The sequence below is a fragment of the Meriones unguiculatus genome, chromosome 11 (assembly GCF_030254825.1).
Source record: "Meriones unguiculatus strain TT.TT164.6M chromosome 11, Bangor_MerUng_6.1, whole genome shotgun sequence".
NCBI classification, from domain to species: Eukaryota; Metazoa; Chordata; class Mammalia; order Rodentia; family Muridae; genus Meriones; species Meriones unguiculatus.
The window spans coordinates 5,947,744-5,968,597 of NC_083359.1; positions in this window are offsets into that span (position 1 = coordinate 5,947,744).

Consider the following 20,854-nt stretch of genomic DNA (forward strand, 5'->3'; position numbering starts at 1 on the left):
CCAAATGCAGGTATTGAGTAAGTGATGTACGGGACAGCGTCAGTAAAGAGATGCGTTCTCCCTGCCCATTGGTTAAAAGCGTTGACATCTCCGAGGGAACATCACGGGGGCGATGGAAGCCTGGAAAACTGATCACCGGGAAAGGGATTCGGTGTGCCCTCAAAGTCCTAGGCGCTGGAAGGATCGCAGTTCGTGAGGAAGCATTTCGCAGTGCTGGCTAAAGCAACCGTTACCTCAGACCTGTCAAGACACAGACGAAGTCGATGAGTACTAACCTGGCAGAGGCGGAAGTGTCTATCACAGGTGAGCTTGGCTGACGGAGCAGACATTTAACTGGAGACCCGCCCTGCAGGTTATTTTCAATTCCGAGGAACTTCCAAGATCCAGTGGTTTGGTCGGGACCTTGATAAGGTCCTGTGCAACGCGTCAGGCTTTCGTTGAACAATACTCAGGGAAGATCCGAGTAACTCAGTCTTGAATTGTGCAATACACCTATGAGAATCTGATGGAAGCGGGGGCTTTTCCCACGAGAAATACGAAGACATGGCTACACACAACATTTTGTTCTGAAGTTCAGGGAGCAAACAGAGGCAACGAAGGAATCCACAAACCTCAAGCTGACAGTTCTAAAAGGATTTCCCTTTGGCTATTTATTATTATTATTCTGACAATTGAAAAGAGGCATGACACTTTTGAACAAACTAAACAAACAAACATTTTAAAGATAGGAAGACATCGAACTTAGCTGAAAAAATAATAAAAAAAATACCATCTATTTTTATTTACTTCATAAATATTTACCACCTGCCTTGTCTGTGCCCAATGCTATTCCATTAGCTAGGGATATAGCAGTGAACTACACTTACCACTCTCTGATAGAACACTATTTTGTGAAGAAAGCTGAACATTAGATAAATAAATGTACAGGTAATAAGTATGTTGGGTAACGATGAGCGGAGAAAATTAGGTGAGACGGGTAGTAGTGGAGTTAGGCTGCAGTTTATGTAGGATGTTTAAGGGAGGACTAAGACGGATAAGACAACCTTGGATTGAGACCAGAAGTCAAGGAGCAAACCCTGTGTACAGGGGAAGTTTTCCAGGCAGAGGAAATAGCAAATGTCTAAGCCCTGAGATAATAAGTGAAAATAAAGAAGTATGAGGTCTAAGGCCTCAACCACAGCAACAAATAGCTCCTATAAAGAGCATTTATCAAGGGAAGAAGGGGGAGTGTCCAACGAGGTGATAGAGTACGTTTCTAACACGCAAGAAAGCTAGCTTCCCCAGGACCGAGTATACTGGGCTGCGTTGGCTCCTGTGTTGAGCAGTCTTGGGAGACTGTTAGGAGGGAAGGGGAGATCCTTCTTGTGGAAACAGGTGAAGTCAAGGCCAGCTTGACTTGGGCTACATGGGACCCTGTCTCAAAAACCAAACCAAATGAACAAACAAAAAACCCAATATATATATATATATATATATATATATATATATATATATATATATTTGTTCTAAACCTATCAAGACAGACAAATTGACATGCACTGAGTTTATGAATGTAAGTTTGTGAATTATAGTACCTGGTTTTAACTAAACCCTAACAAAATGTGCATGTAGTATGAAAAATTCCCATTGTTGTGATGTCAGGTTAAAGATGAGAGATACATGTAAAGGTAAAGAAGAACATGGCAGAACTCCATTTCTATTTCTGTTATTGTAACCCACTTCTGACCTTCCTGCTTTTACCTCCAAGGGCTAAGATTACAGTCATGTATGACCATAGGCAGTTTTGTGCAGTATGAAGTTGGAAGGCAGACATTATACACACACACACATATATAATGTATTATATCATATATGCATAGATGTGGTATGCATGTGTGTGTGTGGTATGTCCCTGTGCCAAGGAGGTCCTCCATGCCTGTGTGTATGGAGGTCAGAAGTCAACTTTAGGGAGTCAGTTCTCCCCTCCCACCATGTAGGTTCCACGATTAAGCTCAGGCATTGTTACTCACTGAGTCATCTTGCCGGCTTGGAGCCTAGCATTTAGTACACGCTAGTCAAGCACTCTACCAATGGAGCCATACCCCCAGACCCCAAAGTACTTACATAATCAAATTCTTTACACAAATGGTAGAATCAATGGCATTGCTAACTCAATCGGATGTGACCAAGAGGCTAGAAAATACATATGTGATACATACATGTATGTGTGTATATATATATATATGTAACTTATACAGACAGATAATCTATGTAAAGATTATATGTGTGCACATTGTGGTGCTTGTGTGTGGCTCTCTAGGACATGAAAAAAAAACTTTTTAGCAGTTTGCAGTCATACAACACTCTTATCATGTACTTTATGAAATGTTATTAAACCTAATGGAAAAATGCTTGGCAGCCTCTGTTTTGGTCCTAATAGGCAAGAACAGCATTTAAAACGTTCCATATGAACTATTTTAGTGCTTTCCCTGTGAGACCATTGGTTAAAAATATTAAAAATGGAAACTACATGATGATTAGTTTTCAAGAGCCACTGACTCACATGAAGGGCTGTGGAAATTAATAGTCACAGATGATATTAAAAATAAATATGTGGCCAATAATGTAACTTATCCATTTGGAGTTTATGTGAGCTATATTTTGTTGTTTTACACTGACAATGGTTAAAACCATCAAAAATAAACGAAGCCTAGAAGGAGACCTTTAAAATCTCCATATTCCAGAATAGCAATCAGTATTTGCTCTAATTCAGTGTCCATTATATTTTAATACAATTTTATTTAAAAGGTAAGATGTGTATTTTAAAATATTTTTCATTGTTACCTCTTCCTTTCTTTTTTTGCATATTTCATAGCATTTATAAGCACAGGGGACAAGATAATGACTAGTTTAATTTTAAAACATTTTAACTGATTGAAAGTGCTTGAACAAAATGTACAGAGCCCCTGTTCTAATTCCATCCTGGCCATGCAGCATTCGGTGAAAACAGGTTAAAACCATGCTCTTTATGCCTCTTCCCAAACGGGAGACTTTCAGAGGCAGAGCCCACAACTGGATCTTTTATTTTAATTTTTTATTAATTACATTTTATTTAATTTGTATCCCCCCTGTAGTTCTGCCTCTCCTCCTCTCCCAACCCCTCCATTCCTCCCCTTTCTCCACACATGCCCTTCCCCAAGTCCACTGATAGGGGAGGTCTTCCTTTCCTTCCTTCTGATCCTAGTGAATTAGGTCTCATCAGGAGCAGCTGCATTGTCTTCCTCCGTGGCCTGATAAGACTGCTCCCCGCTCAGGGGGAGGTGATCAAAGAGCAGGCCAAACAGTTCATGTCAGAGGCAGTACCTCTTCCCATTACTATGGAACCCACTTGGAGACTGAACTGTCATGGGCTCCATCTGTGCAGGGGTTCTAGATTATATCCATGCATGGTACTTGGTTGGAATATCAGTCTCAGAGAAGACCCCTGTGCTCAGATTTTTTGGTTCTGTTGCTCTCTTTGTGGGGCTTCTGTCCTCTCCACATCTTACTATTTCCCACTTCTTTCATAAGATTCCCTGCACTCTGCCCAAAGGTTGGCCATACGTTTCAATGCAGTTCTGTGGTTGCTGATTTGGGGAGCAGTGCAACAACTACGATTTTAAAGCCCTGTCGCAGGGAGCTGGAGAGTTGGCTCGGTGGTCAAGAACACACCGTGACTGCTCCTGCAGAATACCAAAGTTCATGTCCTAACACCAACCTTGGATGGCTCACAAGGGCCTGTTAACTCCAGCTTCAGGGGATCTGAGGCTTCTTCACACTGAGGGCACCCTCAAAGTCATGCACAAACACATTCACAAACACCCTCACAGTCATGCAGGTACACATACATACACATTAAAAAGGAACTATTATCTCAGTCTTCCGAAGACAAATGGATGTGCTCATTTGCAGTGTTGGGTGATTTTCATCTATTGCAATAAATACCCAAGATAACATACAAAAGAGAGAAATGTTTCCTTTATAGTGTTGGTTTGTTTCAGTCCATCGTGGTTTGGCCTTTTAGCTTTAGAGCTTGTGGCAAGTTAGCACTTCCTGGCAGAAGTGTGTGGAGAAGGAAACTACTTCTTATGTCATGGAAATAAAAGGGAGATATGGGAGGGTCCACTATTCCATTCAAAGTCACAGCCCTTCAGGGGCTGGATAGATGGCTGACTCAGTGGTTAAGAGAACTCGCTGCTCTTCCTGAGGACCAGGGTTCAATTCCCAGCAGCCACATGCTGACTCACAAAGGAGCTCCAGAGGATCCACTACCCTCCTCTGATCCTCACTACCCTCCAGACATGCACAGGGATAGGCATACATGCAGGTAAAACACTCAAACACATACATGTAAAAAATTTTTAATCAAAATCATGCCCCCAATAATTCAAAGACTCTCCACCAGTAATACCGCCATTTCTTTTGTTTGTTGGTTGGTTTGTCTTTTTAAATAGAATTTTACCCACTTTGGTCCAGATCTCATAGCCATCCTCCTGCCTCAGCCTCCCAAGCAAGCCCTACCTCTATGTGTATGTATGTGTGTGTATGTGTGTGTGTGTGTGTGTGTGTGTGGATTGTGATGCTTGGTTTGGAGGGGTATCTTGGGCTAGAGCTCTAAGCTCCTTCTTAGAGAGGTGACAGGGACTTGAGAATGTGTAAGAACTCTAGCACTCTGAATGCTGAGTCAGGAGGACATGGTGAAGCTCAGGCCAGACAGACTCTTCAGCACAACCATGTTCTGACAAACAAAAATGATCCAAACTCCAAAGCCTGTCCACTCTGAAAGTCCCCTCAAACAGTAATAACAAAATAATAATCTTGGATGCATTAGGACTCTTAAAAACAACAGAAATAACATAGCATAAGGTTTTAAAAGATCTTATCATAGAAGCCCATTAACTGACAGATAGATACCTCAATGAAGCAATAGTCAGTTCCTCACGTTACTGATAAGCACACCAAACCACATCAAGATAGTCAAGTGCCCTTCGAGGCTTCATTCTCAAACTGTCTGGATACAATGATCACTTTTTGAGCTTCAGTTCTCATTAAGGAAAGAGCAGCCTTCACTCAGGCTGGCAAAACTGCTGCACTCTGTGGGGTGGTTCCTATCTGTATTCTCTTTTGGTTTTGTTGTTAGGTTTGCTGCCTATGGATGGAACCAGAGCCTCCAGCTCAGCCTGGGCAGGGCCTATACTCTTAGCTTCAAACCCTGTCTGTGTGTGATTATTTATCTCATTACCTAACCTGGGATCCTTTAACATTTAGTCTAAGTCTCTTTCAAGTGCCTTGCTGTAAGGTAGCTAATTCCTGGTACCTACGATCTGCTAACTTTGAGCAGCCAGACTTTACCCTGCTGTGACATCAGCCTCACCTTGATAACTAGGACTCTGAAAACTCTTAGCAGTAAGCAGTGGGAGGTCCCATCTGTTCCTGTTGCCTGTACCAGGGATGGTTGGATGCCTGCCCAGGCTGAAATTCTGTCTGCATTTGGTTTTTCAGACTGTACTTACCTCCTTTCAACGGAAGCCTCCAGGGGCATGTGGCGCCCCCGGCCCCACCCCAAGGTCCCCTGGGTCAGTGGAGAAGCTTTTTCTTCTCCTGCAGAAATGACAAGACTGAGTTATCTTGTCACAGCTAATGAGCACACAGGTCTGGATATTTGGGAAAACACTGAAGGAAAAAGATTGGGGTTAACTGGACTCCAGGATGCTTCTCTTTAAACTACTGTTTCTCAGAATGTAGTGTATCAGGAGAAGAGAAAGAAAATGAAAAGTTAATCAGCAATAGGAGTCTGTTTTTAGGAAGTCTTAAAACAGATGCCCATGGAGATATATGTGTGATCAAAGGCACAAAATAAAAGTCCAGTGTTGGAAAAGACTAGTTACCCAAAAGTGAGCAATGAATAAACACTTTAAAGCTTACACAGTTCTGGGCTGGGGAGATGGATCAGTGATTAAGAGCACCTGTCACTCTTGTAGAGGATACAGACAGGTTCGGTTTCCAACACCCACACTGAGCAGCTTACAACCTATTGTAACTCCAGGAAATCCAATGCCCTCTCTTGGCTTCCTTGGAACTACACACACATGGCACACATACAGAGAAGCAGACACATACATACAAATGAATCGTTTTTAAAGATGTATCCTTATATGATGTCTGTGAATGTTCATCTGCATGTATGTCTGTGCTCCAGATTTCGAAGTGCCTGCATAGGCAAGAAGAGGGCATCAGATTCCCTCGGACTAGAGTTACAGACTGCTGTGAGCCACCATGTGGGTTCTGAGAACAAAACCTGGATCCTCTGGAAGAGAAGCCAGTGCTCTTACCCATCTTAGCCATCTCTCCATATCCCCATCAGCTATATCGGAGGATGCCGCTTGCCCACACCCTCATCAACATGTTGTGTTAATAAAATTTGTCTATGAAACATCATATTTCATGGTGTTTTTCCCCTGCAATTCATTTTGGTATGACTAAGTTTTTCCCCAACACTCATCCATTGTTGGTGGGAATGCAAACTTGTTCAGCCACTATGGAAATCAGTGTCATCAGAAATATGGACCTACCTCAAGATCCAGGTACACAACTCTTGAGCATATGCCAAAAGAATGCTTCATCCTGCAACAGAGACCTTGCTCAACCATGTTCATTGTTTTCTATTCATAATAGCCAGAAATTGGAAACAATCTAGACTGTCTTATCAGTGAATGAATGAATAAAGACAATGTGGTACAGTTTACACAGTGGAATACTGCTCAGCCATTAGCAAATAAAATCATATAATTAGCAGATAAAGGGATGTGGCTTGAAAAAAAATCATCCTGAATGAGGTAACTCAGACCCAGAAATACAAATAGGGTATGTGTTCACTTACATGTGGATGTCAGCTGTTGAGTCATTGATCAGCAAGCTATAGTCTGCAGAACCACAGAGGCTAGGTAGAAAGTAAGGGACTTGGGGTGGGGGTGGATCTCCCTAGGAAGGGTAAGTAGAATACATAGTTATGGATGGACAAGCAAGACAGAAGACTGGAACTGGAGGATCAGACAGGAAAGGAGAGTAAAGAGGGGCCAAGGGAGGGAATACCAGGAGAGATAGCTAAAATTAAGGCCATTTGAAAGGTCTTATGGAAACTTAATACAGTAGAAGCATCCTATGATGTGCGTGTGTGTGTGTGTGTGTGTGTGTGTGTGTGTGTGTGTGTACACAACTGGAAATCTGTCATCACCAAATGGAAATGGGTTAAAGTTAAGCAAGTTCTTGGTCTAAGGGGTCCCAATTGAAACCCCAAAACTACTCAGGCTATTGCCAAGGCTATTGGTGGATCTCCACCAACTGACAGTAAGGCCCTATGGCTGAGGACAACATTATACAAATCACTGAACACAGAGAATTCAAGCTGGTGTCTATCTAGCGCCTTCATCCCTATGGTCTGGTGTTCATGATACTGGAAGGTATCCTGCATGCTACTGAAGAAGAAATGTAAACATCAACCCAGCTACAACTCTTTCGATCTACAAGTGAGTGACCTGCCTGCAAGATACGCTGGTGCAATAATGTCACAAAGCTTGGGGGAATAACCAACCAATACTTGCTTTGAGTTAAGGTCCACTCCTTGGGGTAGAACCCATACCCAATGCTGCTTCGTGACGCAGAACCTGAGACTAGATAGGCCAGAGGCCTAGGAGAAAACCAAATACTACTGTTCTTCTAAAGGAGCATAGCAGTAAAATGACTCCTAATGACATTCTGCTATACTCATAGACCCATGACTTACTCAGCCATATTAGAGACGCTTCCTTCTGAAACAGATGGGAACAAAAACAGAGCCAGAAAATATGCAGAAAGTAAGAGACCTTGAAACACTCAGCCATTAAAGGGTGGTCTTCACCAAATCCCTCCCAGGGCATAGGGAACTCTATAGAAGAGGAGGCAGAAAGACTGTAAGAGCCAGAGGGGAGGGAGGATACCAAGGAATTAAGGCCTTCTCATCACAACAGGGCTGGGATACATATGAACTCAGAGACTGTGACAGCATGCACAGGGCCCACATAGCTCTGTACCAGATAGGGTTCTAGAGCTGAAAGGACAAATGGACACACACTTTGTCCCTAACTGAGTGAGAAGCTATCTCCAACTGATAGCCACTTGGAAATGAAAAGTTAGTTTTCTCCAAGGGAGTCTCAGAGAGGAAACTACTGTTAAGGGTAGACCCCATGCCCAGCAGTAGACGGAGGTTCCTGTGCAGGTGAACACTTGTGAGTCTGCATCTCTAGGTATTTCTTGTTCTTTTCTTTGGCTCTTTTTCTTGATAGGTTGTTTTTACCATATTCTGATTTGTTTTTGCTTTATCATATTTTATTTCTCATTATTCCTGAGAAGAGAAAGGGTGGATGGGAAGGAAGGTGGGGACAATCCGGGAGGAGTAAGGGAAAAGGCAATTATAATCAGAATATATTGTATGATAAAAATCTATTTTTAATAAAAGAAAAGTGTTTTCTCCCAAATTTCTTTATTTCTTCCTTATATTTTCTTCCTTTATATTGTTTTGGTTTGTGTGTGGGGGGGGTGCTCACATGTCCTAACATCTGTGTGGACCTCAGAATACAGCCTTCAAGAGTCAAGTCTCTCCTTCTATCATGGATTCTGTGGAAAAAAGTCAGGCCATCAGGCTCTCACAGCAATCATTTTTACCCATGAACCATGTACATGACCTATAATTTCCCCTTTCTATAAATTAGCTATATTTTATAAGAAAGAAAAGACATTTTGTTTTTTTATTCATAGTCTGAAAAAACCTGGACGAATTTTAAATTTCATATGGAAAGATTAGTCAAAGCAGAAATCTGAAAGAGGAAAAATGAGAAATGTCTAGTTGTGCTAGGTATTAAAATAACACAGCCTGGCCTCACACTAACTGTGTAGGAGGGGAGTATGAGGATGACTTTGATCTTCTGATTCTGCTTCTACCTGCCTAGTGATGAGATTGCATTTGTGTTTGCCATTACATTGGTTTACATTACATTGGTTCAATTCATGGGAATTGAACCTAGGGCTTTGTGCATGCTAGGTAGGCACTATACAACTGAGCTACAAACTTAACTCCTTAGAGCAAACTTTACCTACTATATTTAGAAGGTTGTGCAGTTCTATGTTGACATTAAGATGTTCTTCTGTTGTGTGAATTGCAGAAAGGGATCTGTTTTTCTCTCCTCTTCTTTGTTCTCTTCCTCCTCCTCCTCCTCTTCTTTTTTTAATGCTGAGAATTTGCTAGGCAAGCAGGTCCTCTTTCTTTGAACATAGAACCAGATTAGTCTTTTCAGCTATTAGCTATCAATTGAGATAACGTGAGAAAGAGAAGAGTTTGAATAAGAGTTGCCTAAAAAAGGCAAGAAGTTGGATGTGATAATGAATACTGATGATCCAAGTATCTATTTTGATTAGCACAGGCTAAATAGAGGGACCCTGTTGTAAACAAAAACCACAAGAACAGCAGCAGCAAAAGGGCTTTGTGTGGTGTTGAACACCTTTAAGGACAGCTATTGGGAGGTGTTTTGTGACACTGCTCCTGAGGAGATGTAAACAAATGTCTATTCACCCCAGATAGGAAACAGACAACAGAACAAAATAAGGATAACCCCAATCAGCAAACCAATAAATTTGCTGGTATTAATTGCAGGAGTGTAGGTGACCGTTACTTACTGTAACAGAAATTACTCAAAGACAGTTCCATCACAAAAGCTCCATACAACATCAATGGCAGCCCACAAAACCTGGAAACCTGGAGTGCGCTGAAACCTGCAAGCCGCTCTGCAGGTTAGACAGTGTATTTTTCAGGTTGTTCTGATAGTCTTAGGATTGTCATCTTGGGCTATATATGCTTATGGAGAGGTAGGGGCCTAGTAATTTGGTCAGTTTCAAGGACTTCCTGGAGCTTTTGAGTTGTGTACTTCTTGGGCTTAAGGAGCTCCCCTGTAGGATGGAATGTTTCACCCACCTTTTCCAGCACCTTGAGGCTTAATGACCTTCCCTTCAAGATGGGATATTTTATTTTGGAGGAAATTACTACACAGCAGGTGGCAGAGGCAGGTGAATCTCTGAGAGTTCAAAGCCAGACTGGTCTATGCAGCAGCGAGTTCCAGGCCAGCCATTACTATATTGTGAGACCTTGTCTTAAAAAAGGTGGTGGCGAGAAGTCAATAAAAATAAATAAATAAATAAATAAATAAATAAATTCTCTATTTGTCACTTTTATGGGCAAAACATCATAATAAATCATTGATTTAAAGTACATTACTGTAATTACACATGAGAGTTGTAATCATAGGTTATAAATAATGAAATATAAATCAGTCATTCATGTTTTATTCATTCTTATTGTACTGTATTAGCATATTGGCTTGTGTGCTCTTTAAAGTTTTTCTATGAATTATGTATCCTAAACTCACAAGAATATAAAGCGTAGCTGGCTGTGGTGGTGCATGCCTGTAATCTCAGCACTCAGCTGCCTGAGGCAGAAAAACTAGAAGTCTGAGGTGTTCTAAGCTTTCAGTGAAACACTGAGACTACATTTGAAAAAAAATTTTTTTAATCAGTCAAACACAATAATTCTTTAAAACTAATTCAGTTTTTTTTCTTTGTGACATCTCTCTCACTTATTAACAGTATAGTGCTGTGTATAATTTTATTTTCTTGTTAATTACAAAGTTGAGGAATTCCACCCTTTTTCACAGTCCAAAATTAGTGCATGTCCAATAATAATCGTTAATCTATGCTGATGATAAACTGATTTTTTCAATTATGAGCAGATTTTAATTACTGCTATCTCACTAGTATGTTATTGAATGTTAACATTTACTATTGATTTATCTTTAATTAAGCAGCAGTTATTCCTAAACCATCTGTATTCCCAAATCACCACACAGAGACGAGGATGTATTTAGTTAACCTAGAGCACAATGCTGGGCAATGATTACTCCATCCTAAACCTCCAAGCCCACATAGTTTCCTACCATTCAGATTTTACCCGTTATACTTGCTTTTAGTCATATCTTAGGTCCAGTTCATCTCTCCTCATGGTTCCAAGATCTCTCCTGCTGATGATCTCCCTCTCCCAACTCCTCCCACTCGTTTTCTTCTCCTCCCCTCCAGACCAGGGTGTCCCACTCTATTCTCTCCATTACACGGCATTGTGGCTGGTTGTTTTATTGACAATACAGAGAACAAATGGTGGCATGCTAACACAAACTTGAGACAGATAATGCTTAAAATAAGCATCACAATGCAATGTCCAGATTCAAACCAGATAGTGGGGTAGAAAAATCAGCATTTGAATGAACACTTTAAGTCCAATAAAAGGCTACTTTTCTTTCAATACAATAATAATTATAAAAGTTAACAAAACTGTTAGGTAAGATTTACAAGTTCAATGCTCAGTTCATGTACATTTGGCAACTTAGGAGAAAATTTGATTATCTCTCCTATCTTGACAAGTTTAGAGTTCTATACCTAAATAAACTTTTATTCTTATCAGTATTACCTATATGAAAACATTTTCTTAAATTCTAAACAACTTAAGCTTAATTATGGAACTGTAACTATTTGGTCTTCAACCCCGTCAGAGACTTGAGAAGGAATAAAATTAATTACTGGAGTTAATAGGAATTCCATGCTAGCAGCTTCCCCAAAATAAAAAATTGACAGAGACAGTTTGTTGCTTGAACAGTCACCCTTAACTCTATAACATTGGAGCATCATCTTCAGCCTTCTGGTTCAGAATATTTGACAGACATATATGTGAAGCAGGAACTATTTAGGACTTGTTTACCCTGTCTTGGCAGAGTTTGGCAGTCAACTTTTCCTGCATTTAAGCTTGCCCATTTGGGGCAGAATTCTGTCTGTCGAGAAACAAGGGCATTTTCTTTTTGTCCAGTTGGCTCATTTGCCACATTTAAAGCCATTTCCATATGGAGGTTCTTCAATGCTCATTATCTTCTTTGAGGTAGGCAGGGTGCTGTCAGGAGATGACCCGGCTCATTGTCAAAGAATCTTTAAAATAATAAGAACATTTTTAAATGCCATATTCTGTAAGTGACTGAAGTTTTTGAAGACTTACCTATCTTTATGTAATTGACCTGTCTACAAAATCATATCTATCTGTTAAACCTAGCATGTATACTCCTGTGATAAATTAGACTAGTGTCTGACATGACTGAGTTGATTAACTAGCAATTATCTTGCATTACCTAATACCCTAAACAGTTGGTAACAGAAGTTTATAAGTATTGGAAGTAACATTGAATTTGTATCAATCTACTAAAGTTTACCAATGTATTAAAATTAGAATTATTTTTGCATCAATGCACAAAATCCTATACCAGAGTTAAAATTAACCTCATATGAGAATAACAAATAAAACCTTAAGTTGAGTAGATTCTGTGATCTACCTTTTGTCTTATTCCTATAAGATATCCCTGTATTCTCTTCTTTCTTTCTTTTCAACCCCTTTTCTCCTTATCTAAGAAAGAAATACAGAAAAAAGAAAAAGGGAAAGCAAGAAATTCCTGAGTAGAGCCTTGTTTTCTCTCTGAATAAGACCATTAATAATTTATAACAACGTCTCAATGTTAATAAACATTCATAGCCACAGAAAACAACCAAAAACCTATCCAACCCCCCTTAAGGAAAATTGAACATCATTCTTATGGATTTCTTCTAGCTGACTTTTTGGACATGCAGAAATCCTGTTAGGGGGCCCAAAGGAAATTGGAAAAAATGGTTAATTAAGCAAGCGTTAACATTTATGGTCCAGTCTTTGAATGTTGAGAAATTTCAGGCTTACTAGAAGTTCTATTTGGAACAGTCTAAAATGCTGGACCAGTTGAGATTAGTAGTTTTCTACAAAGCTCTGTTGGGAACAGGCTTTGATGAGAAACAGAAATTGAAGGAATTGAGGCAGGAACAAGCAGAATGCTAGAACATGCAAGATGCTGGAACGGATGTGTCAACATCTCAGCATGCTGGAAGGATAAATTCTGTCAAGTTTGATCCTGCATCCTGGTTTCCAGTCCTTTTGTTCTGCAAACACATAATTTCTCAGAAGCATTATACAGTCCTAAAATTATAAATGTATGAGATGTGCAGGATAAAACTCAACTGTAAACCAGTTTTATCTATGCCAATTAAAAGAACGGCACAATAAGTTTTGAGGATATTGTAGCCAAGGATTTGTTGGCCATGTATTGTTAGCATTCTGGCTAGAGACATATTTTATGTCTCAGTCACTTTCAAAGTTGTTCCCATGTAAAGGGATCAGCAATATTAGTTACCATTATTATTGAACATACAATCATTATCATGTTGAAATCTAAACAAGGTTATTTAGAACCAAATATCGTTTTGGGGCTCTTGGGCACCTGTTGTATTAGGTCAAGCTGCTACCTGTTTGGCCTCCCATTAGAAAGACAAGCTGGTTGCCTTGAGCAATAGAAAAGGTATGTTTTAAGTAAATTTTATAAAACTTTTAATTTAGAGTTTAAGCATACCCTAGGCATCTTATACCTGTTTAGAGGTTTAGGCCTAGGTTTTTTTTTTTTGTTTTTTTGTTTTTTTTTTTATGTTGTAGCTATTTTTGTCTATCCTCTTTTCTAAACAGAATGGACAGTTATGCCTTTATAGCCAAACTTTATATAAACTCCTTTTTACCGTTAGCATTTAAGCATACCCTAGGCATCTTGTGCCTGGATTTTTACATTGGTTGTGGCTATTCTTTGGTTTGCCCCTTTTTTAGATGGGATGGTTCAGCCTTTTAAACATATGAATTGTAATATGTGAGTTTCTAGGACTTAAACAGGCTGGCATTTACTTTGCTATTTGTAAGCTCCCTGTGTCCTTTTTGCATCAAGCATGAGTGACATTTGTTCTTCCCCCTGTGAAAATGTCTCAAATTTGAAAGGATAAGCCGACTTCCAGAGCAGTGTGACACCTTTATCTAGTTAGCACTTAAAAGTTTTTTGATGTGGGAAGCATGCAGTTTGTATGTTTGTCTCCCTAACCTAATTTTGAGTCCTTTCATTGACCAACAGAACATATTTCTTAAACTAAAATGCCGTTTTCTACCAGTTCTGTGGAAGGATCATGTTTTGAGATTGGCTGGCCTTTTTCGAGCAGTGTGACATCATCTCTTCTTACATAAACCTAAAATTGATGTGAATCCAACCTTTAGATCACTGAGGACATAACATCTATTATTAAGAAAAAAGAACTTACATAGTAACCTCAAGGAAAATGTCATTTTGAATGTTAGACTATCTCTGCAAGTGACTAAACAGCAGGAGTTGCCACCCTGGCTTTTATTATGTAAATTAGGCTTATTCTGAACTCAGAGATCTGCCTGTTTCTTTTTACTTTGTGTTGGGATTAAAGGCATGTGCCTTCACCAACTTGTTCAAATATTTTTTTCTCAAATCCATATCATTGTAACTCAAAGACTTTAAGTGAAAATTCAAGTAAAAAGAGAGGAAAAATTTTAAGTTTTGGGTCAGTTGTGCCAATTTAGGCTATAACAAGCAAAGCCCAGTTGGTTGTTTTTTGGAATTTCGTTGTTGTTACAGTGAATTGGGGGACCCTTGCTAGAAAGAGCTGACAAGTGTCTTGCAGACAGAGAGCTTTGAATTTTAGCCCCTATTAATCTATTAATCTAATTTTTTATTAGGAAGAGTGCCCTTTCTATTGTATGTAACTTATTATCCCATTTCTTAGCTTTTTCCCCATTTTCTCCTTGATCTTTCTAGGAGAAAACATGTAAAAGTGTCATCACTATTAAATATATTGCAACCAAATTCATGAGTATGACAACCAAAACAAAGCCAAAAGGGATTAGAATACCCTCTGCCATGGCATTTTTTTATTTTCGATGCAGTTTTAGGCCAAACTCTGTCCAGAGGTCTGTCTCCCTCCAGTTCCTTTCTTTCCAGCCATGGCTGCTGTTGTTGTCCTGAGCTGAGCTGAGCTGAGCTGAGCTGGCCATAGTACAAGGAAGCCATACTTGTGTACCCCTCCTGTTAGACTGTAGTGGCAGCCAGTTTTGTCACGTTAAGTGTCAGGTCTGCCCAAAGTAGGCTGTCTTTTGCTCCTGGGCCTATTCAAGCATCTCTCTTAAAGAGACAATAATTGACCTGGAAGTTTTTAGGTTTTAAGTTTGGGTTGGATCACTGGGAGCTTATTCCCCCCACCAAATTATGTTAAAGTGTGATTTAAAGAGTGTGGATACTTAGATTAGCTGGGCACCATTTATTGTTGAATGTTAATATTTGTTGTTGAATGTAATTTAAGCAACAGTTATTTCTAAATCCCCAAATCACCACACAGAGACAAGGATCTATTTAGTTAACCTAGAGCACAATGCTGGCCAATGATTGCTCCATCCTAAACTTCCAAGCCCACATAGTTTCCTACCATTCAGATTTTACCCATTATACTTGCTTTTAGTCATATCTTAGGTCCGGTTCATCTCTCCTCATGGTTCCAAGACCTCTCCTCATTCCTCCCACTCAATTCCTTCTCCTCCCTTCTGGACCAGGATGTCCCACTGTATTCTCTCCATTGCACAGCATTGTGGCAATACAGAGAGCAAGTGGGTGGCATATTTACACAAACTTGAGATAAGTGATGCTTAGAACAAGTATTATAATTCAGTGTCCAGATTCAAACCAGATAGTGGGGTAGAGAAATCAGCATTTGGATGAACAAGGGTGAATTGTATACATTCCAAAAGAACAGATAACAATGTATGTGTAGGTGGTGAAATCGAAACCCTTGGGTAGTCTGGGAATACCAATGACTCAGGCACTTTGGGAAGGAGTCTGACAATCCCTTAGGTGGGGACACACAGAGTTTCCCTAACAGCCACCAGTTTCCCTCCCAGGTACATTTTGCAGAGATCAGGAAATGAACACCCACAGGACAATTCATACACAAACATTCACTGCAACATAACTGAGGATAACCAAAAAGTAAAAACAACCTGAAATGCCCATCAGTGGACAAATGGATAAATAAAGTGTTACATTAATGAAATATAGTGTTATCAAGTCGACAAAAGGAACGAAGCACAGAAAATCCAGGCAAATCTGTGTAGAAAGGAAGTAGATCTGGGGAGAGTGTGTCAGTTAGGGTTTCTGTTGTAATAAACACAACTGAGAGCAAAGAGGGGGAGGTATTTCATCCTACAGCTTACCGTTCCCCATGAAGGAAAGTCTGTGCAAGAGCGCACTACAGGAACCTAGAAGCAGGAACTGCGCAGAGGCCATGGGAAAAAGCTGCTTTTCGGCTTGTTTTTGCCGGTTTGCTCAGTTTGCTTTCTCGAACCCCCCTGGGCCACCTGCCCAGGGATGACACAGCCCATACTGGGCCCTTCCTCATCAATCATAAATCAAAACAGAACGTCACGGACTTGCCTACAGGTCAGGCTGATGGAGGCGTTTTCTCAGCTGAGTTCCCTCTTCCCTTACAACTCTAGCTTGTGACAAGTGACAGCACAGAGGGTGCAGCTGGTGGTCATACGGGTGTGGGGTGGGGTGATGAAAGAAAACATTCTAAATTTGCTTTCTGTGATGGCTGCATACTTCAGTGAGTATACTGAAGCCACTGAATTGTATGGGCCAAGCGGGTAAACGAGGTGGTATATGGAATACAGTTTAACCCTCTTACAGAAAGACAGAATGAGCCAGGTCCATCTGCACTTTTCTTCTGGCTGTGACCAAAGATGCTGGAAAAGTCAGTGTAAGGAGAAAGGTTTATTTGGCTCACAGCGTGAGGGTCGGTCAGTCCATCGTGATAGAAAGGCACAGAGGCAGGAGCACAAGTCTGCTGGTCGCCTCATCACATCTGCAGTCAGGAGATGAGAGAGATGAAGGCCACTGTTCAGCTCAAGTCCCCTTTTTTTGAGGTCTTAACTCCAGCCTGTGAGATGGTGGCCCCCCACAGTTTAGAGAGAGATTTCTCACCTCCATTCATACAACCTGGAAATTCTCTTACAGATTCTTTCTGAGGTTTGTCTCCTTGGAGATTCTAGATTCTGTTCTATTGTCAATCAATACTGGCCTTCACAGCAGGCAAGAGGGCACAGGCCTATAATCCTCGCACGTGGGAGACTGAGATTGACAGAAAGGTCACTGGTTCTTTCTGGAAGACCAGCCTGTGCTCTATTGCAAGACTGCCTTAAAGCAAAAGATACAGTGAGATAAGGCAGTGATATTAAAGTCGAACCATATATTGTTATCTAAAAAACAAACAAACCACCCAGCCAGAAAGCAACAAGAAAACACACGCTCCCTTAAATGATGACTAAGCTCTATTGCCATGAGCTAGCCAGTAGGTTTTCAATTACATTGCTTCTTTTGTAATTTTATTGGCAGCATACTTCAGCAACATGTTTAACTTTAGAATGTTTTCTAGTGGTCTTACGCTTTTGATTTTCATGACACGAAAAACTTTAGAGATAACATTGAAAATACTACAGTGTGAATAAGTGTACTGATCCCCTAGACTTTATCATTTTAGAAATTTTAGAACAGTTTAGAATGCTGTCTCAAACAAAAGGAAATAGACTTGGAAATTCTTCACCGACTCCAGTGAAGGCCTGGTAAAAGCAGTCTTTCCAGTGGCTCCCAACAATCACCTGAGTAGGCATCTGACTCTGGCTGAAGCTCTGGCTTTTCTGGTGGTAGGATGGGTCAAAGCTCCTTTCATACACCAGGTTTCCAGTTGACAAGCTGCTCAAATGATACCCAGAGACCACACAGTTCATTGTGCCTGAAGAGGCCACAGCAGCCATGGGATGGCCTGGTCCTAAGCCCTTGGAGACTTTGGGTGGACAGGAGACAGGTTTTTTGGAAGCGATATTTGTGCAGCCCTTACAGGAAGTATCTGTTGACCGTTAGGATCAGACTGGGGGGTCTGATCCTTTTATTACTTTTCCAGTAGCCGAAGTTGGGGTCCCAAGGTGAAATCCATCTGCAAATTACTTTTGTTTTATTTGGAATAGAAAGTAAAAATGTATTTTTTAAAAAATTAATTCATTTTATTTTCTGTGTCTCAGTGTTTTGCCGCATGTATGTATTTGTAACCTGTGCATGCTTGGTGCAAGCAGAGGTTAGAAGAGGGTGTCAGATTCTGTTATAGATGGTTGTGAGCGATCATGCTGGTGCTAGGAATCAAACCCAGGCCTCCTTCTGTAAGAAAAAACAAATGCTTATAACTGCTAAGTTCCATCCCCAGCCCCTAGAGCTGTTCTCTTGATCTAACCATTGAGACATTAAAACAACCACAACAATGCGCTAGATTTTCCAACCTTGTTTCCCTAAACAGGGGCTAAGCAAATATGACTCTTTTTCTGCAGCTTCTCCCAGGGCACTTTATTCTCATCATGTTAATTACTCTAAGGAGTGGTATTAATGCTATTCCAACCCTCCCATTGCACAGCAGAGCCTGGACTTCCAGGCCCAGGCAGAAGTTCCACAAGATGGCTAATAAACAGGATTTTGCTGGGCGTTGATTCATGCTGCCTATTGCCTTTCCCTCTTCCTGCAAATTATGCCAGCTACTACTATTATTACTCCAAATTCTAAGCTTCCCTTGAGATAGTTATTTTAGAAAGCTACGTGTCGTGTTAGTTTGCTGTGGCTGCCATAACAAAGTACCATAGGCAGGTGGCTTAGGCAACAGGAAGTTGTTTGCTCAGAGCTGTGAGACCAAGGTGTGGGCCAAAGTGGTTTTTCTTATTCCCATCTTCTCGTCTCCTCATGTGGATCTTCACTGTGTGTGTCCACACGTCATCTCATGAAAAACAACAGGAAAATGGGATAGGGTTTACCCACGTGACCTCTTCTACCTTACCAATCTCCTTAAAGAGCCTCTCCTCTTCATATGAGGTCCCTGTCACAGGACCAGGGCTTAGGATTTCAACAAATGGATTTTGAGGAATCCAACTCAGTCTTTATAGAACACAATACAGAAACATACAAGAAAAACAGGGGCATGAGAAGAAGCAAAAAGCATACAAGTAGCTTCATCAGCTTTAACAGATCAAAGCCCTTTCTTGTTTTTGCCCATGTGCAGACTTAATCAGAAGTTCTTGTTCTCAGTCCTTATCTATTAGTTTACAATACCAACAGCGATGCAAATCCAGGTCAGCTTTATCGCAAGCCAAACGTAGACAAAAAGCTTGGCTGGGTTCACGCCCCTTAGTTCCCTTACCCTCACAAACTTGCTAGGCTGAATGTTTTTCTCAAGTTTGTTACTTGTTTTTCTCATTCATGTTAATTTAACTATATTGGGCCAGTGTTTACTTAAGTTGATTAAAATCCTTTCGTACAACCTATACATCCTCTGATGCAATATTGGAAACAATGATTTATACATCTTCTAGCTTTAGCTCATCCAAACTCTGGCAATGTCTTTAAGAGGTTGGTACTAGCTGTATCTATATATATGCTAGTTATAAATATATATTAATTTATCATGAAACTAAATATTATATAATACATGTTACATAATATGATAATATATACTATATTATGCACATTATACGTATACTAGCTATATGTAATATATATTAAATTCTTAGTAAAGAACTATGTACTTCTTGGAAAGGAAGGGCTTTACCAAAGCACTTTTCATCAGACTGTGAACATATTGATTATTCACAGCGAAGACTGGGAGCGGGAAGCTCATGGTGCTTATGGAAACAGGGAAATTAAAATTCCTCTAAACTATTTCTTGGCATTGCTCCAGGCCCCAAGGAACTGGAACTGAGAACGGAGATGGTACTCCCACCCACAGCACACAGCACAGCCATGTTAGCGCTGCCTGGGAAACGTTCCTGGCAAGGCAAATGTCATGACACACTGCGGCTAGAGTCTGGTAACGATAGGACATGATTGTTAGGACATTGCCATCAAATTATGGGGCCTTTGATGCCCTTTTCCTGTGTGTTAAAGTGTCCAAGCCAAAAGAAATACACAGCTATGTTACACTTTTTTTTTGCATCCATCCATTTTTTCTAATACAGCAAGTTGTTTCAAAATAATATTTTATTTGATTTTTTTTTTCATCCTTAAAAAGTGTAGAGGAGGAAACGATCCGTAAACCAGGTTGACTTCAAACTCACAGATACATGTTTCCTAAGAGCCAGGATTAAAGGCTTGCGTCACCATGGTCAGCCTTATGATTTTTGATGCTTCTCTTAGATCTAAAACATAACCTCCCTCAAAGAAAGTCACCTTCTAACCCGCGCTTGAAAAGGAGATACGTTTGAGAGTCCCCTCAGCCTCTCCTTTTTGTTGTTTGCTATCGTCTTCCCACGCAGAATAAACTGACAATATCTGTAGCATGCGTTCTGGACTGACAAGCCTAGACTGGAACGTTTTTCCTTTTGGGTTCTGATAAATTTCTTCCTTGAAGGATCCCTGACAGCTTCCAGCAGTGCAGAGAGCATTGGGATAAGACCGCAAGCTACCGTTGACTCTCCTCGAAATGATGGATTAGAGACAGACCAGGATGCATGACCTCTGAGATTTCTTCTAGCGCTACTGTTGTGATTTTGGGTTCCGATGTTCCAAGGAGGTAGTTCTAAGGGTTTGGGGTCATAGGCCTTTTCCTCCCGCCAAAACCGTATATTTCTGATTCTGCAAGCTTCTTTGGGTCCCTGGGTGGGAGAGAGCCAGCAGTATCCAGGACCACAGGCCTGGCCCTTAGTGCCTGGCGCTGCAGCTTAGCCAGTTTTGCAGGCTGCGCGTCAGTTCAGGCGGGGGCGGGCACGGGGGCGTGC